General features: G+C 39.6%; 1 long non-coding RNA gene across 1 annotated transcript in view; it reads right to left on the minus strand.

Moving 5' to 3' along the window:
• LOC308064105 overlaps positions 1-23,124 on the minus strand; it is a 407,604-nt gene that overhangs the window by 338,668 nt on the left and 45,812 nt on the right. The window lies entirely within an intron of this gene.

Below are 23,124 nucleotides of genomic sequence, written 5' to 3' on the forward strand. Positions count from 1 at the left end.
GTTGCCTTTTTAAGTGAAAGATTGGACATATGCTATGAAAAAATTTCTTGCCATTGCAGAGAAGGATAGCACACTCAAACACATTTTTAAATTTAATTCCACTTCTCAATTCAGTTGTCAACCTCTTTACAGTAAATTACATGGTTACTTTTAAAAAACATACTTTGACTTGTTTCCAAAGTGATTTTTTAAAAAGTTTGAGCAAAATTCCTTCAGCCATTTTGGATTTATGAGAAGATTAAAAAGTAATCCTCATTCCCTCAACTTCTCTGAACAACATAGTAAAAAAATCTAGTTGTGGCTTTTTTTTCTCTCCCCATGGGGATAATTCAAAAGTGCCTGAGCTGCCAAACTTCAAACTTCTCTTATTGTTATTTAATATTATTATTCCTTTCCTATCTAAGGCTAAGTGCCCAATTTGATGAGATACCAAAAAAACCCCCCACATTACATGTCAATCCCTGCTTTGAAAAAACATGATGTAACAGGTGAGATGAACTGAAGAGTGAATGATGATAATAAGGGTTGTGATACAAGGAAGGACAAGGAAACATCAGCAACAGGTTCTAGTATCACAGGCATTACTCAGGGCTTGCTCAGAGAAACACATAACAAATTAAAAATTTCATGCTAAATTTAAAAATTAAATAGAATAATGGTATAAGACATTTTTCTTCTGCACCCCCCCACCCGAAATAAAATTTATTCCTAATGATTCTGCTGCATAATTTTGTCTATCAGTGAGGTATGAGAACGATTAATAGCTCTACGGTTTCCTGGAAAGGGCAAAAGAGATGTAAAAGATAAGAGACAACTGGAATAACTCAATCCTAAAAGGTAATGGGAAAGGGGAAAGAGTCATTACTTGTTGGCGTATTTCATGGAAACTCTCAGGTGTGTTTCCAAGAAGGAAATGAGCCGCACAGTGCCCAGAGTTCAAGAACTTGTATTTACTGCACAGGTTCTCCACCAACAAGTGCTTACCACTTATAGGCCCTGTGGAAGAACTGGGCTCGAACATCAGTATCTACATTTTTGGCTCTTGAACAGACAAATGCAACTCTGTGTCTAAGAAAAGATGTTTCTTGAATGTCTCAGTGAGGAGGGAGAGGTTAAGCATCTGTTTCTGGAGCGATTCTAGGCTCATGAAAGAATTTAGCAATTAAATGCTGAATTCTCAGAATTTTAATAAATTTTCTAAATGAACAAAATTCCATCAGAATGAAGAATATGACCTTAAACATATTTAAAGTCCCATTTAAACAAGTGTCATGTATGTTTTGGCCTCTTTCCCTGTCTTTGAAAAGGAAAGCGACAGCTCTTGCTTGTGCAGGGAGCCAGAGGCAATGAGATAGCTTTGCTCCACAAATTTTAGTAAAGGTGTTTCTTTAGCAGTGAGAATCAGGTGCAAGTTGACATACACAGAATGTCTTTCCTCAGTTGTGCTTTGTGTAAGCCATCTAGGGATAGAAGTAAAAAATGTGATAGCAGCTATCCGTTACAAAATCGGCTCTGTGGATTAAAGTACCCATTGATTGTTCCAGCCTAGGGAGTCTTTTAACAGGGAGGATAAAACTATTATAAACAGTTTAAAAAAGTGTGTTTGTGGTCATAGTGCCAGGTTACTTTCAGATACAATACTGCAATTTTATCCTCACTATAAATAGGGTTCTCAGTTTATGATGGGTAATGTAGATCACAATCCATCATCCTTAAGAATCAATCACTTCTATTCACACCTTCTACTGAACCTTCTAAAATATGTAGAGCAAGGGTGAGAAGCCTGTGACAGAGGTTAGATGGGGCCTGCACTTTCATCCCACAGGGCCATCAGCTGCAGCATTTTGTTGATGTGGGGATGCTGTTGCTGGGTAATGCTAAGGCATGTGAGTGAGTGCTAGATGAGGACGTGGAGCTGGACCAAAACAAAACAAGGACCAGATGCCATCCAAAGAGACTGTATTGCTGCGCAGTAGGGCTCAGCAATCCCCAAGCAGTAGACGCACCCTTTATTTTTATAACTAAACATTTCGGCCATGCTCTGGCAGCGGCAATAGTAAGGTCTGATGTGAAATCTGCAGTAAAGGTTCTCTATTCACCCTTCCTATGCTGGAGAGGAACCAAATGACTGCATGTCTGCTGCCGTCTCAGGACTGCTGGCGTAACTATAAAGTGGTGGCAAGTCCAACGCTACATACATTTCAGGCAGAAGGAGAAGGAAGCAGAGAGAAGCCTTGCCTGGCTCCCTGGGCAATGCCTACAGTGGTCCAGGAGGCATCATTTCTGTGAGCTGTTAAAAATCAGGGAGAAGTCAGGCAGGTGCCACACCAAATAGCTCTGTACACTTTAAGACTACAGCTTCTAGCTAAATCAATAGAAGCAAGATGGATTAAAAGTGACTATGCCAAGGTTTTTAACTGATATAATTAAATCAGTTTTAGAATGCGTCTTTAGTCACACTGATGTGTTCAGATCAGATCTTGGCCATCTTCTCCCCCTCGCATACTTTCAGCCTGAATCCTCCTTGCCAAAGGGGCAATATGATCAAATCTGCATATTCTAATTTTTCAGAGCTCATAATATGAAAGTCTTTGAGAGCTGGTGGTATTTAGGTGCCCAAGTATCTAAGCTAGTTTAACACTGTTGAATCTAGGCCAAATAAGTGCTTTTAAGTTTTCCCCTTAAGCTCTTTGGGCTTCAGTTTTCCCACTTCTGAAATCAGAGTTTTGAAATCAAGATTTGTGGTGGGAGAAAAATATCAGCTGCCTCTCACACAGAGATCTTTTCTGCTCTCACTAAACTGCCATGAATCTTAATTCTGAGCAAGAGGTTTTGAGATCCTCACAGCTGAGGATCACTGCTTTAGCACCTTCTGCAAGCTGAAGGGAAGAAAAACACCCTCAGTACTGTCATTTTAAACCAGCCTATAACATTTCCCTAAGTCATTTGGGATGTAAAATTGTATCACACCAAACCACATTGGTCATCTTTTCAGTGCAAGACAAGAAAAAATTACTATTTAAAGTATTAATGTTTTAACCAGCACAGATCTTTGCCTGTAGTTTTGTGAATGAACAGTTAAATAATTAAGCAAGAAACAAAATCTAAAATATTACATGTTGGACTAGCTCCATTTTCCACTTCCCAGCCCAGCGACTTCCAAGTGTTTTTATCAGACATATTTTTTCTACAAAAATGAAATGTAGCTCTGCCTTAAAGTACATCTACAAGACACACACGAGAGTCAGATCTCAGCTGGGATCTAAATTTTCCAGACTGGTTTTGCCACATCAATATGAAACACACCATTTTTTGTTTTAACATTCTGCATATTCAATTTATTCAGCTTGCTTAGACCCTCACTCTCCCCTGACATCCTGGATTTGAGAAATAATCACTTTGTGGGGTTGCAGCACACAGTTTTCTCTCATTTAAAACACACACAAGAAGAGAAAGCTCAAATTTTAAAAAAATAAAAACGAATGGAAAGCGTGGGGAGAAGCGAAGGTGTTTCTGCAGGATGTTCCCTGAGCTGAAAATATTTATTCTTGGCACAGCATACACACACAGACACAGCGCAACTGCCTGCTACCTGCCTTCATGGGGCCCTGCGTGCATACACCCGGGGTGACCAGGGGGAGAGCCCGGGCTGGGGGCACCCAGCAGCAGCAACACGCTGATGTGTTGGTGATGGGCTGCATGGCACAACTCAGTTTCAGATGATCACCCCCGGGGTATTTACCTGGGGATAGATCTTGTAAGGTGTTGAGCACTCTGGCCTCAATCCAGAAAATCATTTATACCCACGAGGAATATACCCAAGTTAAGCATGCATTTCTGTGCTTGCCTGGATCCAGCTCATATGGAGTAGTATTACTTCTCAAGAGCTTTTTATTCTGTGGCTGACAAGAGTGACCTTCACTCGTCACGAGTATGTTCATTAACTGGGGTCAGGAAGAGGATCAGACAGGAAGGTTTCCCCTCACTTCTGATTTCCAAGGAAAGGGGGGAAAAACCCAGTTTCCCCCTCTTTGAAACCTAGTAGATTGCAAGCAAAGAGAATACAGTTTGTGCACTGTTACAACCTGACCTGTCTTGTCACTGAAATCCCTCACACGTCTGCTTATCCTTGGAAAGTGAAACCATTATTTCTTCATATGTGCTAAATTGGGGAAGATCATTGTTTTAGAAATCTGTCTGTAATGATTGCTTTGGATATAACAATAAAACCACTTAAAAATTCTTATGTGCAGCCTTTTCTTTCTCAGTACGAAACATCCACTGTCCAGTATGCTGATGCCTAATTGCAATCCACAGAAGATTGCAGGAGAGGAGAGAGGCCACACTGCAGTCCCTTGAGTCTTCTCTGTATGGTACAATTAAGTTCCTCCAAGCTTATGTCTTATTTTCCCTTTCTTATGTCCTTTGCAGGCAAAATATTTTGTCCTGAGGGATGGTTTTATATTTTGTTTTCTTTTAATTATCTCAAGTAGAACATGTAAAAGTCATTATTTTACATTGTACAAAATAAATCCTGTTTTATTCATTTATTTATGGCTAGAGAAAAGTTTCTGCTGAAGTTAAAAATACGTCAATTTACCTGCAAGGCAATTAAAGCCTTGTTTATTTCTGAGTCAGAAATATCATCGGTTCTGGTATTGAATCAGTGAGTAGAAAACTACATGGCATGGGGCCAGGGAGAGAGACAGTGTTCACAGTCATTTAGTGTGACCACAGTAAGAGCTGAGCATTCTGACACTCCGGCAGTGCTGAACTCGGGGAAAATGCAACACTGACTCTCCCTGCTCACTTTTTTGTCTTTTTGTCTGTGATGGATATATAATAATTATATTTTACTAGAATGCCAGTGGAGATGGAAGTGCTGTTGCTAATGTAGAGGCTGTAAAGCCATCAGAGGAGCTTTAAGCAAATGTTAGCTGGTTTACTGAAGAAATCAATTACACACAGATTGCTTAAACCAGTGACAGGCATAGTAAGGAGTAAAATCTGTTAAGCAGAAAAGTTGCAGCCATCAACATGTACAGATTTATATGATATACAAATACAACTGTTCAAGAATTTTAGCTCACAAAAATTAAGGTAAAGGAGAAAAATAAAAGAAATAAAGTCTAGAAAAAAATGAAAGGCACTTCTTAACGTTCATGTCTATTTCTTATGCTGCTGACAGGCTCCACCTTTCTTCGCTTCTCCTTTCATTGGCATGGAAAAGAATCAGTCAGGACTCCGTTGCCTAGAAGACGGGCAATTTTGAGGGACCTGGGCTTTGACATCGGTCAGTTGTTAATGGTCTGTCCAAGCTTGGTGTTCATTAGAAAACTCCCTAGATTATTTGTGCTCTGCCATTTCAGGGTATTGCTTTGATTAAGAAAAAAAAAAAAAATAGTGCTGTGGCCTCTGCATTTAATCATATTATCATCTCATTGTTTCTGGGTACAAAACAATTTCTTTTAATTCTAAAAGAATGATTTATAAGATGATATGCATGTTAGCACATATTAACAATTGCAACAAAGAATGAATTGAAATTGCTTGCCACAGAATAATTTATCTTTTACTCACAGAAGAGTGTTTGCACGTGGTAGTGTTGGATGGGGCCACTTTGCATCCATATTTTCATTTTTAAGGAATGGGAAGGTGACATCTCTACAACTTGTGAGAAAGCAGTGTGTGACAGAGCCCTCGGAACTACTGAAAAATTAGCTACTGCTTCTGAAAGTATTGTCCTTAATGATTCATAAGAGAAAAAATATGTTGTCAAAACTCTTTTGACAAAAAAATCCCTAGTCAGATCTGCCTCTGTCTTGGCTTTTGCACTGCTGATACTCAGAGTATTAAACATCCTTACAGAGAATATCACTGTTCAAAAGGACTGTCAAGACTGTTAATTACTCAGGTGGAGTTAGCATACAGCTCATTAAACCATGTCAAAACTTTCAATCCTTCTCCACTGTATCAGTCCCTTTAGGGGCTCTCACATCAGGATAATTTGATTCTTAAAAATACATTAATTCAGATCATACATTACACCAACAAATTATTCCACTTTCTCTGTAAAACAGGTCTGATCCAACCAGAATCGCTATTGCAGTGAAGACAGTTTCTGTAATTAATATGTTGTGGGTGTGTCTGGTGCAGGCAAAGCGCTTGCAAGCTGCACTCTCGGGTAGCACTTAAGGAATGGCTGTTGGCAGACCTTTTGAAGAAATTTATTTCTTGCAGTAGAAATATAAAAATGTTTTGTTATTTGTATGAAAGGTTTATTGCAATTGTACAAAGCGTTCACAAATCTGTAGTCTGAACTGGTGGGGTGTGGGTTAGTGTTGCCTCAGTTTTGCTCCACAACAGTGGAAGTTCTGTGAAATGATCAAAGACCAGGTTCCCCCCCACCCCAGTGCATGTGTTATCAAAACTTCTTCCCTTCAGCAAAAAGGAGCCTCTAGAGCCATTTTTTTTTTTTTAAGAATTGATATGAATCTTCAGAAGTTGCTTTGTGTTTTAGAAGCTCACATCTCATCATCAGAGGTGTTCCTGGTACTTACAAACCTGAACTACATTTAACCAGAACAGACTTTTCAAGAACACCTCAAGTCCCACCCCTCGAGGAGGAGCTCCAGGTGTTTTGACAGGAGTTTGCAGCCTGTTCAGGTGTTCAGCACTCAGGGTTCAAATGACACAGAACCTCACAGTTCAGGTTATTTCTGAAAAGATTTTTAACTACCCAGAAGAAAAGCTCTAAAGCTGTCAATGTGTAAAATGTTGGTTAGGGTTAGCTACAGGGTTTTTTTGGTGTTTTTTTTTGGTTTGTTTTTTTTTTTTTTCATTCAGGCAAAGCATACTTGAACTGGTGAGTAAACTTAATGAGGCTGTTTTTCTTTTAATGTTTGCAAACCAAAGTACAAAATTTTGGTTTGAACCCAAGCCACTTAGGTTCACAGTACTTTATAATTCCATACATCCTCATCCAAAACAATCAGGATCAACTTACAGGGTCAATTTTCCTTATGAATATAACAGCAGTTTTCATTATTAGTATAACTGCATTTGGATGCAGTTTCTGAAAGCTCCTTTTTTAATCAGGCAACAAAAATTAGTATTATTTTTATTATTCTCCTGTGCTGAATAGAAACTAAGGAACCTGGCAGTGGAAAGATGTTTTGCCAGAGTAGCTGCGCTAGTTAGTATAAGACTAGCTGCAAATTTTAGAATGAGGACTTGATTTTTCTCATTAAATTCATTCACTCCAATTGGCTTTAGCAGAAAATCTTTGTGCAGAACATCTCACTAGATCAGCATAAACTTTACAAGATCTATGACTGAAGAGTAATCTACCACTGAGAAAGGCCTAACTCTGTTAAACACATTTCTAAAATGACACTTCTAAAATGATTTTCGGCTCTTGATGAATGAAAGCCATCATCAAGGTTTTAAAGTCTAGTTTGTTGTTTTTAAAATGTGCACTCTACAGAAGCCAAATGTTCATTCTTACCCTGCTTTACTGGAGAGAAAGCAGAGCAAAATGTAGAGGGCAATTAAACATGCAGAGCACTTCCTCCTCCAAAATCCTCATGTTGGTAGAACTACAGTAATCTTCAAATTTATCACACCAGACCTCCAAGTGTGATAATGCATCTTTAAAATATGAACTTCAAGCTAAAATATTAAACATATGCTTCCTCCTTCTATAGGATAAGTGCTGAAATGTCACACAGTATTGGGGAAAATGACCCGTAAGTGGTTTTTTTTTTCCTCCTACTGGAGCAGTTAGTGTGGCGTGCAGTGAACCAAATCAACATTGTGATTCAAGCTGTCTCTGCAGCGTCATGGTGAAAGAAAGGATAAACTATAAAAACTACCCTCCTACAGCTTTTAGTTCTTGCTTCCCACACTTTAACATCTTCTGTCACCCCTGGCGCTGTTACTGACCCATGCTAAGCTAAACTAAAGGATGATAAGTTTGCTGCCTTTGCCCTTGTCCTAAGGGGCTGCACATTATCCTATCAAGCATCAGAAGCCATTTCTGTGGGATATTTGTCAACCTACGAAGTCCTTTTAGAACAAATGAAATGGGCAGCGAATTACAAAAATGTCATTCTCTAAAGGAAATGGATGAAGGCTTTTGTTCTCCAGTAATAAATAGATGCCATGGGCTTATAACACTATTTTTGTATTACATTTGACAGGGTTACTATTTCCAGTTCATTAAGGAAACAGCTTGAAAACTATTTTTTCATATGCTTTTAAAAATAATGTTTTCCCAGTAATAAATATAAGCAATAGCTCACATAACGTTAACTTCAACAACAGGATTCATTTCAAGGTACTTGTATTGGGGATTACTGCACATAAAATGACAAGGTTTAAATATATATATTTTCAGCGTATCTAGATCCTTATTTAGTTGATGGGTGATGAGCATATAAGCAATAACACCTGTCCCCAGTTTTAAAAGTATTTTAAGATTGTTTTTTAACTTTATCTTTTGGTATACAATTTTTTTTTTTTTTGTGCATGATGGTCTTATGGAACCTCATGATATATATACCATAGGCTAAGGTCAAGCAAAGGAATAATAACTCACTTCCTTAAATGAATGCTTCAAAGTAAATCTTCTATGTTTAATAGCAGTAAACAGAGGTCAGGATGACACTCTCCCAGGCTTCAGAATAAAGCCTGTGTGTTAATATTCTCCAAGAATTACAGCTGCATCTTTGGGTGACAGAATGTTTGCTAAAGTGTGTCCCTGATAAAATATTTTACAGTGCTACAAATGTTGTACATTTGAATTTTTACAACAAGCTATACTGAGACACGGATGCAGAAATACACATAATGGTTCTTTGTTACTTTCCTTTGCAATTAAATATTGTGTTAAAATGCTTCATAGAGAATCATTAACTCTTCTGGCACACAGAATTTTTTTTTTAAAAGATATTAACTGATTGAAAAATTAAGTGATATATGATATATTCATAGTAGTGAACTAACCTGCTATGTCAGTCATAACATTTAATGTGTAAGGTGCATTTCTCTCATCATCCACTAATCAATTATTAAAGGAAACAGTTTATTTACATCACAGTGCTACACTATTTCTCATGTTTACAGCTTATTTTTGCCTGCAAAATAGTCTTTCAAATACTGTATTGCTGGCACTAGTTATTGTTGATTACAAGTGAACATTTTGTTAATAAGTAGAGCTCAAAATTGATTTTACAGGAAGATAAATCAGTAAACTAGACCATTAACTGGTCTCCTGCTTTGTAACTATTTCACTAATTCCAGACTAATTATGTTCAGATCTTTATTAGTTAGATCTTTTCACAAAAAATATGCTGGACCTGGACTAAATGTAGGCTGAAGACTGAAGAATATATTGATGAACGCACTCCTTCATCGTAGTGTATTTTTCAAGGCACACACCAGTGCACATTTCAGATTAGACTCTGTCCCTTAGTTATCATTAGTCAGGCAGAGACAACTAAACTTTACGATAAATAGCTCCCAGCAGCCCAGAACGTTCCCTCGCTCCCCCCAGACGTCGGTGCCCTGCTCTCCCATGCTGCCCTCCCACCCTGAGGTAAGCTCGGACTCTCCGAGGCCCAGAGCAGCGGGACCCTGCCAAGGGGTACTCCCAGGTGTGGGGCTGGGGCAGTTCAGCTCTCCCCTGGTTGAGGCAACCAGAATTATTCCTGGTTTCATGCTGAACTGCTGAATTTCTTCTGCGGTAAAGAGAAATGACAGAGGGTTTTTGAGAAATGATGAAATAATTAACTAGACAAAAATGCTTCAAGTGGCAAGAAAAGTTCGATCTGATGCTTCCAAAATGCTTAGCTTTTAGGCACTTTTGATGAGAGTCTTGGAAAAGAAGGTTAGATTTACAAAATGTTATTGTAAAGGAAGGGGATGCTGTGGTGGAAATCCTTCATCTAGACAAAGCAGACCCAGTATCAAATTCCTTCCTCTGCCTGATTGATGGACGCTTTCTCTCCCTGTATGATTCAAAGTGGGACATCACCAGTAGAGAGAAAATAACCTATCCCCGTGGCTATGGCGTTTTCCTGGGGCACTGGAGATTGCCTGTTGAAACCACTCAGGAAGACCAGAGAGCAGACCTCTTCGTCCCACGGGCTGGGTGCCTGCTGTGACCAGGGGTAGCAGAGGAATCACCAGTTCTGGTGGGAGTAGGGAGCAAACACCCACTTTTATTTGCTCATGCTGTACTGTATTTCAATACCAAACCAGACTACCAAACAAAATGCTATCATTGATCCCTAGTGTGATTTGATCTGGGGAGAAAAATATGCTTTTCTTCCCCGTTATCATTCTTCCCTTGAAGTGGGAGCCCCATGAAACCGTGTTCCATTTTTGCTGCTCCTGTGTTTTCTGGGGCAAAGCTGCTTTCAGCGTTAATAAGAGCTCCATGCGGGCATGAAGGAGCATGTTAACGTCACACAAAGGTTAAAACTTTCAGAATGTGTTATCTGAATTATCTTATGAAGAATATTATGTCATGGTAAAGGTTATTAGCAGTGTTGAGATCCGAATTTCAGGATGCCCGAATCCTGTTTTTTTTCTGAAACACTGAACTTCCTGCAGTTCTTACGGATTGCAGGGTAGATGCCAGCCCTCTTCACCTCGGAAAGCTAGGCCCACCTACAGGGATTTAGCTGCCAAAAAGGTATTTTAGCATCTAACTTTAATGCACCCAGTTTTGAAAAAAATCTTCCTTTGATTTTTTAGCATTCATCATTGCCTGCTGTAGAGTTTGGGGATATTACTGTACGCTGCCAAACAGCTGCTGCGTTTCACTCCAGGCACGCATGAAGTGATCGCCATACAGTTTTTCATACCAATTTGCTGGCTTTGCATAGCGCTCTGGGATCCCGCAGATGAAAGGGACCGTATTGTGGTTAGGTTACTATTACAGAGAAACCTGTACTACCAGGCACAATCTAAACTTCATCACCTGTTCTAAAACCCAGTAAAATTTCAGTCTCTGTGAAAAGTTCCCTTGTATTAGTTATGCTACGTTATGTGCCTACCTGCTACAATGGCCAGAATAATACCAGGCCCTTTGGTGGCTGACAAGGAGGTTTTACTTTCGATAGTGTATAAACCTATGAAAAGATTCAGGAACAGGAAAAGACCACCTGGTGCAACAAGCTTGCCTTTGCAGCACCTGCAACGCAGCTTGTCTGGAAGTGGAGCTGCTCTAATATTAGGCAAAGTTTAATATGAACTCTCCAAGGAAAACACCCTGAAATAGTAAACATGAAAAGCCATTTTAAGAGATATACTTATTTTACTCTGCCGATCTTATGGTTTCTATTACGATGGGCCTTAAAATGCTAGTTGTAATCCCAGAGTCAGCTTCGGCTCTAGGAAAGCTTTTTCCATCAATGCGGAGGTGCCTTCCCACATTACAGCACATGGTGCACGTCTCGCAGCTGGCTGCTCGCCTAGCGCTGTGATGGACAGGGTATAACACAGGAGCCTCGCAACTGGTAAAAGTCAACTATTTGGGGAGTTTAAATTAAAGAGTGCACTTATCTCTACCCATGCACAGTGGTCACTCTTACAAGAGTTAAGAGATATTACCAGGTTGTGTGCTTTTTCTTTCTTTACCCATAAACCCACAGGGCAGTGTAGTTTCTCCACATCACCAAATAAAGAAGTCCAGTTGCTGCAAATGCACACTCACACAGTGTGGTTTCATACAGAACAGACACAGGCAAACAAAAACCGTGCATATACAGTGACTGTTAAGATGAGTAAGTTCAGTTATTTTTTTAAAGGTCATAGGTAATACAGAATAGCTGGTGTCATTTGTAACTAGAGTGAAACAGAAGTAAAAAGTGTCATCATATTTTAAAGCAAGAATTTACTTACAAAAATGTGTTCATAAAATCTCCCAAATTCTCAGTTAACTTTGTGAAACCTTATTAATCATAATAATAGCAACAACAACAACAATAATAATAATAATTACAACCTTGCAGTCATACTTTGCCTTCAAGTTTAAGGATTTCAATATGCTTCACAAACACTAAATATCTGAGAAGTGTAAGTCCTGCAGATAAATAAATTAAGGCCTGGACCACAAGACTGATTAAGGAGTAGGACTCAAAAATCCCACTTCAGTCCCACGCAGTGGTTGTTGCAGTTTTCCTCACACTGCAGTAACCCGTTCCTCTGCAAGGAAAGGCTAAAAAATGCAACAGATTAGATTATGGTAGTGGTTTGCTTGAACAACAAAACATTTGTGTACACTTAAGAGCACCTGAGAACAATCGGTCTTCATCATGGCTGATAGTTATGAGTCTTCATGACTTGTTTGGAAAAAGGGGTAAAACTAATTAATTTATATTACTTCCACAGGCAAGTAGAAAAATGTTTTTCATGGCTACTGATTCGTGTATGCTGCAGCAGTGTGACATGTATAGAAGTGGGAGATATTTCCTTCCTCCCAAATCCTTTCACATCTCTGGATTACCAGAGGGTAATGACTGTGGCATGAAATCAAGGTCAGTTCTCATCAATTTCAATGAACACTTTTACAAAGAGTGAGCCTGCTCCAAGAACTACAGTTTTCATTTACCAAGACGCCTAAAAAGAGCTAATATTTTGAGGAACCTGTGAATTCCCTCCTCTATTTTCAGCATAAAATGAAACTTGACTAAAAGTGAGCAATTCACAACATTGTCACATGAGCCCAAAAGTGCAATTTTAATGCTACCAGACAAGGGGGAAACATCTACCACCTCACAGAATGTGTAACTTGAGGAAATGGATGTTATACCAAGGATGCCGTAGATGATGTGTCACTTACAGACTCAGTAAGTAAAAATATACTATTGATATTTGATAATCCAAATCTGGTTTATGTATATGGCTTTATCAGTGGCAACAAAATTAGAAGGAAAAAAAAGTTTAGAGAAAGCATTTACTTTCAGCTGTATTCCCTAACATTGTCACACACTGGTTTTCTCACAGTAACTCAATGCCACAGGGCTGTTGGCATAGAAAGGTCTCGGTTTAATCAGCATAAAACATCCAAACAAGTCTTAATCATATACATTACATGAGATAAACATTTAAAAAATTAATATTGATGTTGCTTATGCTAGCAAGCAAACCTGTCAATGTGGGAGTGACGTTTTTTAACATTTTAACAACAGTAACAAATGCTCTAGAGCCCATGCACAACTGAACCACTGACCTTGCTACTACAACTGGGTGCTTCAGTGCCCTGTTTTTCCCTGGTGGCATGCTCCTTATCTGTACTGAACAAAGTTGCCTTTTCTTTAGTGAAGGAAATCAGGACTAATTTCTTATAGAACTTTGTTCTTCCATGTTCAATGTTTGCTGAGTTGCCTTAAATATATATATTGTGTATAGAAAAGTGTTCTTCCCAATAATCTTTCAGGAAAACATAATTCTTGTTTATGCTATTTTTACTGTTTTATACTTATTGTGACTATTAGGACACCAAGGTGAAAGCAAGACAGAAACTCCTCTATTCAGGATCATGAATGGTTTGAATTCCTTCCAAAAGTTTGTAGCTCACCTACCCTTACCAGGGTAACCAAGAGCAAACTGTTGACATAGTCATTGGCACAGCATTAATCCAGAGGCCAGAAGAGCATCACGTTTGCTGAAGCACAGTGAACATACTAGAGTCGACAGGGAACAGAGACTTCCAGACATGGGGTACATCCATACCAATGGTTCAGTTCAGAGCAGGAATGTGCTTCTGAAGTGAATCTCCTAACCTTATTTGTTGCATTTTCGTTTGCACCATGGCATGGTCTAAGAGTTCCTGTGCTACTTTCCAAGTGAACTGGCAGCAGACACCTATCTGCTCTAACTCTTACTGGATGTTTGGTTCACAAGAGCAGATGAGAAATAGCACATAGTAAAAACTTTGCAGAGCATACGCTGCAGAAAGTCAGGTCTTCAGCATCAACAGTTTCACTGTACAGATCTATTCTTACTGGGCTACAGCACTTGCTAATGGCAACAGCTGCTGTGAGCCGCAGCCCCTCCTGCTGCTCATTCACTCCCCTGATGTTCTTTACCCCCCTGAAAATATATGCATAAGTATATGCAGGGAAAGAGCTGAAAGGAGATGTCAAATAGCTTCAAAGAAAAATTAATCATAAGTTTCAACTCATTATCCTCTTTATTTTTAAGATACAGCATGGTTAAAACATTTTATTTCAATACCCACCTAGAACCGACAACATAGAAATGCTCTAAATGAGCAGAAATGGAAAGGTGAATGGTTATGACATCTACAGTGACACAACCACTTTTCTTGCACTGCTTTTCCCACCCACCTTCTCTTCTGCTGCTGTTTTTTCGCCAAATAACTATCTCCAAATTCAATGGGCTTTGAGTCAACACTGTTGTAGCCTTCACACCTGTGAAGCAGCTTTAATTTGGGAAAACACTCACCATCTGCAAGATCCCAATTTCTTCCTCCTTCGGACCCAGCTTTGATTTTTATTTCCTCCTGGCCCAATTAATTCACTGACCTCCATTCTGTACAAACTAGTTTGTTTAACCAGCCCCTGCTACTTTGAAACCCTAATTTAACCACCTCAGGTCTCCCCTACAATGCAGAAAGCAGGCAATGCATCCCGATGGGTACCTCACTATTCTTCCGTCAAAACCCACAGAGGTGCCAAGGGACACATTCCTACAAAGATAAAAATGGAGAAATATGACTTTTTCTGTCAAAGCACACACACACTGCTCGGCGCAAAAGAAATGCCACATATGCTAGTGTTCATTTTCCATAGTAGCCTGGTACGATAGATAACAACTCACACTAACTTTCATGAGACTCAACTTATTTACACAGAACTAAATTTGGCCCATAGGAACTATATTATTTGTGACCTTAAACTGATTTAGTCAGAATATATAAGTTAATATGTTTGTATTTCAAACTGGTATTATAGTGCTTATCCCATTGAAAAGGTCACCAAAACATTAAAACCTGTTTATTACTATCAAACAATAGAACATAAGTTTTTAAACTAAGGAAAAACCAGCAAGCGTTGAAATTATTTCCAACTACTGATGACCTGTCAGGTCATTTTCTCTAGCAAAGAATGAGTGGTGACCCTGTCACCCTGTAATGAACTACTTCTAACCTGCCTAAAACCATTTCAGTACCCCCTCATGTGTATTGTACTTACAGAATCCTAACTGTCCATCTCCGGACACCTCTCTCCGCACACCCAGTCTTCACACCACCCTCCTGATCTGCCTGCAATACTGTAATTTGCTCAGGTTTGCCAGCAACATGCACTTACGTAATTTGAAGGGAAAGAGGGAAGAGGGAAAAGAGGCGGCGGCGGCTCCTGATGCAGAACAGCATCTTTCCCCCTTTCTAGTGGATGGGCAATAAAAGACTTCTGAAGGCAGTCCAGGGGGCTCAGCAAAGTACCTGACCCTGGAAAAATACATCCAAGCAATACACTGTGGTAAATAATGGGGTTGAAGTTGCTGGGGGTGTGGGGGGTGTGGGGAGTTGGAAATGGGTGTGTGTGTGTGTGTTGGTTTTTTTTTTAGGAAACATTAACTCAGCATATAAATTAAAAATGTCTCTTCTATGTAAGTGTGTATATCTATGATATATGTATGCATTATACATACATGAATATATGTTGACATGCAGACTGGGTGACAGGTTTTCCTGATCCATCACATTATCAAGGAAATCTATTACTATAAAACGTTCATAATCACATGCAGATATATACACACACACGCTTACACATGCACATACAAACACTGCTACAGCATCTGCATAAGGATACCACCCTACAAACATGCTGCAGGATTCACACAGAGATACACAGTGCTAGCATTATGAAAAGCAGCAGAAGCTGGCCCAGCTCTTCTTCCAGGGAAGTCCGTGGTAACAAACTCACTGAACTCCAAGGGAGCAGAGTGGTACCAGTGCATCTAACGAGGCATCCTGATCACATGCAGACAGCTTAGCCATAAAGTGTATATATGCATAAACTATGTACTTATTGCATACCAGAGGGATGCACATCTGCATACAGCTACATAAATCTTAAGCACAGAAAATATATGCTAAAGCTATAAAAATTGGCACGCTAGAACTCGATGGGATGCTCACATTAGAGCATGATGAGGTGGGCATTGTCTGAGCTTTTATGTGCTTTTGGCTCTACCACAGGCAAAAGACTGACTGAGCTCCCCTCTCTAGTTTTGTTTTTTATCTAAACAGGGTAGTGGGATGTGTACTGAACCTCCACCAAAGTGTGGAAAAAAAGCCTTCTTCAATCAACAAGTTCAGTGTTTTCACAATTTTCACGTCATTGCAGGTGATAAAATATACACAGTGTTCACTTTGGATCTGTAAAAGGCTTTTCCCCCTGCTACAGCTCTAAAGCTTATTTTACATTTTAATACTTCAGACAGTAGCTTGTCCGGCTTCTTTTCATCTCTACCTTTCCCCCTTCTTCTTTCTTTCTCTCTTTTTTAAGCATTGTATTACATGAAATTCAGCCCTTGTTTGGCAGGATTTTATGCAGTCTGTGGTGAGAGCTGGATTCTGAAAATGTTCAGGAAACACTGGCTAAGTGGGGAAATTTATTTGCCTGAGCCAGAGATAACATCTTTCTTAGACTTCTTTTTAAAACACTGGCACTTGTCAAGCAGAATTCTCCTGTTCCCCCTTTCCCCTCTCTCTCGTAAACACACACGTGCATGCTTATTAAGGATGCAGCAGGACTTAGCTGACACTATAAGCTGGAGTTTTTGTTCACTCTGCTTTTACACCCAGTAGAAAGAAAAAAAGGAAGAAATCAGAGATGTTTAAACCCCCCCCATTTTTTTCCTTCCCTTTCCAGAACATTCAGCCCTTCTCATCCTCTTGTTTTTAAAAAAATGCTCTGTGCCTCCTGTGCCAGCCAGGCTTTCACATTTTTCTTCATTAGAAAATACATCTGTAAGGCAAAGTCAAAAATTTGGCATTTATTTTTATGGTCACAGGGTAATGTTCTTCACGTAACATAATCTAAAACATAAACAGCAAGGGCTAAGCCATCATTTCTCATCCAGGGCACAAGACAAAACTGAAGAGTCGCAGTGTTCACACTGATTCAGAGCTCTGCTTGCCCGGCACAGCTGCGTGTTACACATTTTGGGGAGGACAGCTGGGGGCAGAGCAGGTGATTTGGCAAGATCATTTGAGGGTGGTGGGGAGTGAGGCCGAGGACAAAATTAAAGGCTTGAGTCTATAAGGAGAGGAGTTTAATGCCTGAGTGCTCATTTTGAACTGTGACCTAAGGTTTGGCTAGGCACTAACCACAGCATGCCTCATCAGCTCCTGTCACAGGGACCCCAGGGTATACCTCCAGCAGGAAGCCAGCTCCAGAGCTGCATCGCAGCCACCAGCTTGCTCACACACTACCGAGACCCTGCCGAGAAATCAGCATGCAACCCAAGAAAGCATCCTTTCCTCTGGAATAAAAATTAATATTACTTGTCATATTTCATGTCTGAGCTCTTTTCATGCTTTATCCTCTGGTAATGAGGGCTAAATTACCAATATTAGTAGATTTTCATGGCTAGCACAGAAAGAGCTGTTACCAGAATAAATGTTTGCATTGCTTCTGTTGGACACAGGCTTTGCTAATGCAGCTTTGCTAATTATTTCTAAATAGGCAATAATCTGCATCCCCTAGTGCTGGGTAGTGGATTGGCCACGTACCTGCTATTTCCCTTATTTACATGTTTTACAACTTTATCAACTACACTAATTACACTCTGAACACTGTTTAAAATTTTCTGTTAATAGAGATACAATGATGCACCAGAGGATGTGTATTTATGCCATAATTACGCCTCTGTTCCTGCGATGCAGTCTCCAATTAGCTGTCGACGGTGGCACAAGCAGCTGCCTGATATTCTAAAGCAGTGAAACATCTGCACGGCGGATGATACGCTCACATGGATTTTTTTTTTTTAAGCCTAGAAATTTACACCCAAGGGAGTGCAGACAAATAGGAGCCTGTCATGTGTAGGGATGATTAGAAATCCTCACCATGGCAACATTGGAGCAGCCATGTCACAGAGTGAGGGGACACATGTCTAGATGAAGGCGCTAAAAACATTTGCCTTTTTTTTTTTTTTTTTTTTCTCCAGCATTCCCAACTTCCCTCCCTCCCCCTCTCCTTTTCATATTCTTCTCTTTGCATCTAAAGCCAACCAAAACAGCAGGTGAAAAGGCCAAAATCTGCAGCCCATGCAAGGAATATGACACAGTAGATTTAGTGTCAGGAAAACAGCGAGCAATCAGAGGATGCTGCCAGGCATCCACTGGATATTTTCTTTCAGGTGGGGGAGGGAGAAGGTGGAAAAATAAAGGGGAGAAAAAATATGGGCATCATTCAAAATAAAGCTTCAATGTCTTGATCCTAGAATGACATTTAATAGATAACTTCCATTTAACCCTCATTAACAATTTTTCTCTGACTAGTTGGCCAGCCAGCATGTACTGATGAGGGGGGGAGAGGGAGGAGAAGCAAAGAGAGGTGAAAGCCTGGTATAAGCCTCTGTTCCCAGCATACTGTTTCAACATTGAGCCATTGTATGTATAAAAAGTGTAACAGCTGACAGACTCACTGTATTCTCACCCTTATACTGAAAATCTTAATTGTACAGACAAGGACATTCATTTTATCGGGCTCCTTCTGGGCCATTGCCATTTGCAATGTAATACCAATTTCATATAATAAAATAATAATAATTAGTCAAGGGTTTCATTCTAGAATACAGGCTCACCTGAACTACAGGGAGATGGCATTGGTTTGGATCCAAACCTCTGGTTCTTACCCCATCTACCTACCCTTTCTGGGACAGGTGAAAGAGATATTTCCACCAGCGTGTTCAGAAAAAGCTCCAGAGCAATCCAGAAATCTTGCAAAGCCTGCTCATCTTACAAGATTTCCTTCGTTCAGTTGGATGGAGAATTTGAGAGACCAGCTGCACTTGCCTGAAAAGAGCTCACAGTGTTTTGTTCTCACTGGATCTTGTGCCTCAAACACCAACTCTGAGCTGCCACTTCCACCTGATTTTAAATAATGATGTTTTAGTAAGCATTTTAATTGTAAACCACTGGCTAACCTCTATGGTATATAAAATATTTAGTGAGGCCTTTATTTTAAACACAGAATTCATGATTCTTAAAAGAATGTATTTATGGTTTTAGTGCCCAGGGGTCTAATTGATCTCCGGGGGGGGGGGGGGGGGGCGAGTGGAGGGGCAGGGGGGGGGAATCAGTGCAGAGCAGATAGCTTGTAAAAATCAGAGTTACAGGGATGTGGAGGAATATTTCAGTAACACAGCATCTCAAAAATGAAAGTCCCAACTGTACTATCAGAGGCTGCCACACCTACAGACGCACCACAGACCTCAGCATCAGGCTTCACTGTGAATCTCTGCCTGTGCCGTTAGAAGTCAGGGCCTTCATGCTCTTCTAATTAAATTTCAAGCAAAATAAGTAAATTAATTAACATTTACTGACTTCAGAGTATGTGCTTGAAATATCTTGAGAATAAGTAACTAAAACATTTTTTGAAGGTAATAAGGAAGTTTCCCAGTATAATTACTGAGCTGATCTGGAGAAACTCTGCCTGGTGTTACCTATGTCACCATACCGTGTGCATACATTTCACTTGTTATTCATTGTGCATACCCTGTTTTGCTCAGTTCTCGTACAGGAGAGTATGATATTGAAGAGCCACTATGTGTCAGTGCAAGGACAGAGTTTATCTGATAAACAAGTCATTTTTGGAAACTGCAGATGCTCCTACTGTGAAGCATTAAACGTGGCCCCTCTTAGATACACAGAATGGGGTTCTGGTCAACTGAGCACAGGCTGATAAGCTCCACACAGCTCTGAATGCTGTTTGCCCACATACTAATGTTAAACAAAAGAACTGCAGACTGCAGAGAAAGGATGCGGGTCAGACAACTAAATTGCTTAAACCCTTAGGCAGCCTTCTGAAAAGAAAAGGCATGAAAGAAGCTGATATGAGCTTTTATGCAGAATTGTTCTGTTTATTATCCCTGTTAAGAAAATGATGGCAAGGATCTTGTTAAACTATATATACCCAAATAAGACAAGAGGACAGCCACCTACTAAACAAGATACAATATGTCATTGGTCATTACATGATCAGCCATATATCTGTTTTACATTATTTTCAGATTATGTATATCTGAATTCTATATTATATATAATAAAGCTGTACAGATAATAACAAATGCTGTTAAACTGAATTTTTTGCATTGTCATCTGATTTGTCATTGGAAGTTTGCAGGTAATAACAGTTTGTCATTGTAGAAATCTAATTCGTGTTAAAATTTCAAAATCTTGTATTAAAACTTTGTTAGAGTACAATTGTTATAACTATTCAACTATATTATGTGACAATTAATAATAAATCTATGACAAAATATATCACTGTGATAACGTCTAAACTTGCCTGGGATGAAACAGTGATATGATTTTATTACAAGATTTCTCCTACTGCTAGCACAATAAAATATTGAGAAATAACACTTGTCTGAAAAAACAGAGGGGGTGGAAAGCGTATGTGTCTCGCTGGAATTTGTGCTTTCGCTAAAGCTCTCTTGGTTTGCTCACCCCACACATCACAATAGAGGCTTCGTCTTTTGTTGCAGTGTGTTTCTCCATCTCTCTTATGCACGCACACACGTGCATACCCACACATGCACACACCCCGGCACAGACAAAGTGGAGCAGAAGGGTACCTAAGGCTTGGGATGCTGGACTCTACCTATGGGTAGAGGAGCCACTGGCAAAGCCGAAGTGTAGAGAGGCTGCATCCAAAATTGTCGTAAAATTTTGTGTAAAACAGAGACTGGGAATAGGCTGTTTATCAGGAAAAACAGAAGAATGCCTCACACTCTGAGACTCATAACAGCAACAAAGTTAAATCCTCTGCTTTTTTATTAAAAACATATATAAGGCATCACAGGATTCCATTGTCGTCTTCCTGACATATGCCTCATCAGATTACACATGAAAACCATTCCTAAAGAGAAATTGCAAGAATGCACTGTGATTATTGATTTGAATACATACGCACAATGCCACTCAGCATTAATGTTTGCTGGACTGAAAACTGCCGCTTTGCAAATAAATAAATTTATTACAAGAAGTAGCGTAGCCCTGACGACAAGGAGAACAGCTTCACACCTGGAACAACTTTGATTCATGGGACAAGTCCCAAGACCACGTCTTGCTGCAGAGACCCATTACAACCTAGAACCTGTACGGAGCCAACAATCCGCTCCAACCCCTTTGGTCCTTCAAAGCGTGCATCTCTTCCTGCAGCCCAGGATGAATTCCAGCATTTGCAGCCCTTCTCATAGAACACAAGTGGTTGGATAGGGTGCACAAGCAGACTTCAAAGTAGCAGAGACTTTGTTCAAGGGCACACTGGAGATGTCACAGCTTAGTAGTGTAACAGGAATGAGATCACCCCAAGAATGAGAAAAAAGTCAGTGGGCAGAGCGGTTAGCAGGCCATTTACACAAATCTCAGGTGGAGGTAAAATATGGCGTTTCTAAATATAGTTAAGCAAATAAATACATAAATAAAAACCCAACCACAAAGAAGGTAGCACAAAAATATCTGAAGTGGTTTAACTTTTACATCCAGCAAGCAAAGTCAGCCCAACAACTCAGATGCTGCAGCTGTCTCAGAGAAAGAGAGAAAAGGTGGTATATTGCTTTTTAAAATATCTTATCTGGTACTCATCATCTCAGTGAGAGATCCCCTTGCTACGTGTGATGCATGTATCCTAAATAATATTGATTTTTTCAATTTGGTGAATGGGAAAATTATTTCGCTTGAGCCAAAGGGGATCTGTTTCCCCCCTTAAATACACGGGAAAAAAATATATCGAACAGAATACGTTAGCTCAACAATATTTTTGTTTTGTTTTGTATGCTTAAACTTGCAAATTTAACAGTATTGAAAACCTCACTGCAAAATACAAAATTGAGTTTTCATTTTGAAAAGCATCCAATTAACTATCACAATATTAATAATTCTTTTTTGCCTCACAGGTCTTTTTGGTCTGAAAAATTACTTATTTCAACTAGATTTTCAGATAATCTTGGTTAACCCAAAGTAGCCTGACAAGTGGCAAGAAATAGCCTGCTTTTATCCAACACCCCTGCCCGAGGAAGTAAGGAAGTGTAGCTGTCAGTGTGTTCAAAATGAGAAGGAGGATCAGAGAGATCAAGGCTCCCTCTGCATTGCAGGTGAGGTTGCTAGGCCAGAGAGCAAGTTATATCCTCAGAGTCCTGATCCCCAACCTGTCACCCGCATTATGGATTAATCTTGCACCTACAGCTTCTGGGTGCTAAGAGTGCTTGGATTTGAGCATGAGATATTGTGGATGTGCCCTCAGTCATCTGAACTCACACAGGCAGGGGGAATTGAGCCCTGTGCCTATATTTACCAGAACACATTCACATAAAAAATTCAGACTTATGTACACAGGCTTATGCCACTATTTTTTGTTAATGCTTAGCACTTCTAGCTCAAGTTGTTTTTATGGAATTTTATATACAGGTTCTATTCCTTCTGCAAGCAGAGCTTTTCAAATTGTTTATGTAATGCCTATAGGTGGACTGTGCAAACCAGATGTTGTTAGAAGTGCTTGCTTTCACAGTTTTGACTTTTTAGATTTTAGCTGTTAGTAAGCCTGTCTCCTCCCCATCCTTTATAGTTCGGTAACTAGCAAGGGATGAATTCGGCTAATAAAAGTGGACAATACCAATATGATTTGAAGATTATATGCACTTCCTGTTGCATCTTTATTGCAGATTAAATAGTCCAGTACAATCTGAAAGGTGTTCACAGCCACAGCATCTGGTACTGAACTGTCAGAATTAGTCCTACCTTTAAATGACAGAGTACATGTACACTGCCTTTAGATTCAATTTATTTTTAACAGTAGGTGGTTTCATAATTAATTTGAAGAAAAATTATACACAACTAACAACCTTTTTCAG

Source organism: Falco punctatus (assembly GCF_963210335.1).
Source record: "Falco punctatus genome assembly, chromosome: 5".
NCBI lineage: Eukaryota > Metazoa > Chordata > Aves > Falconiformes > Falconidae > Falco > Falco punctatus.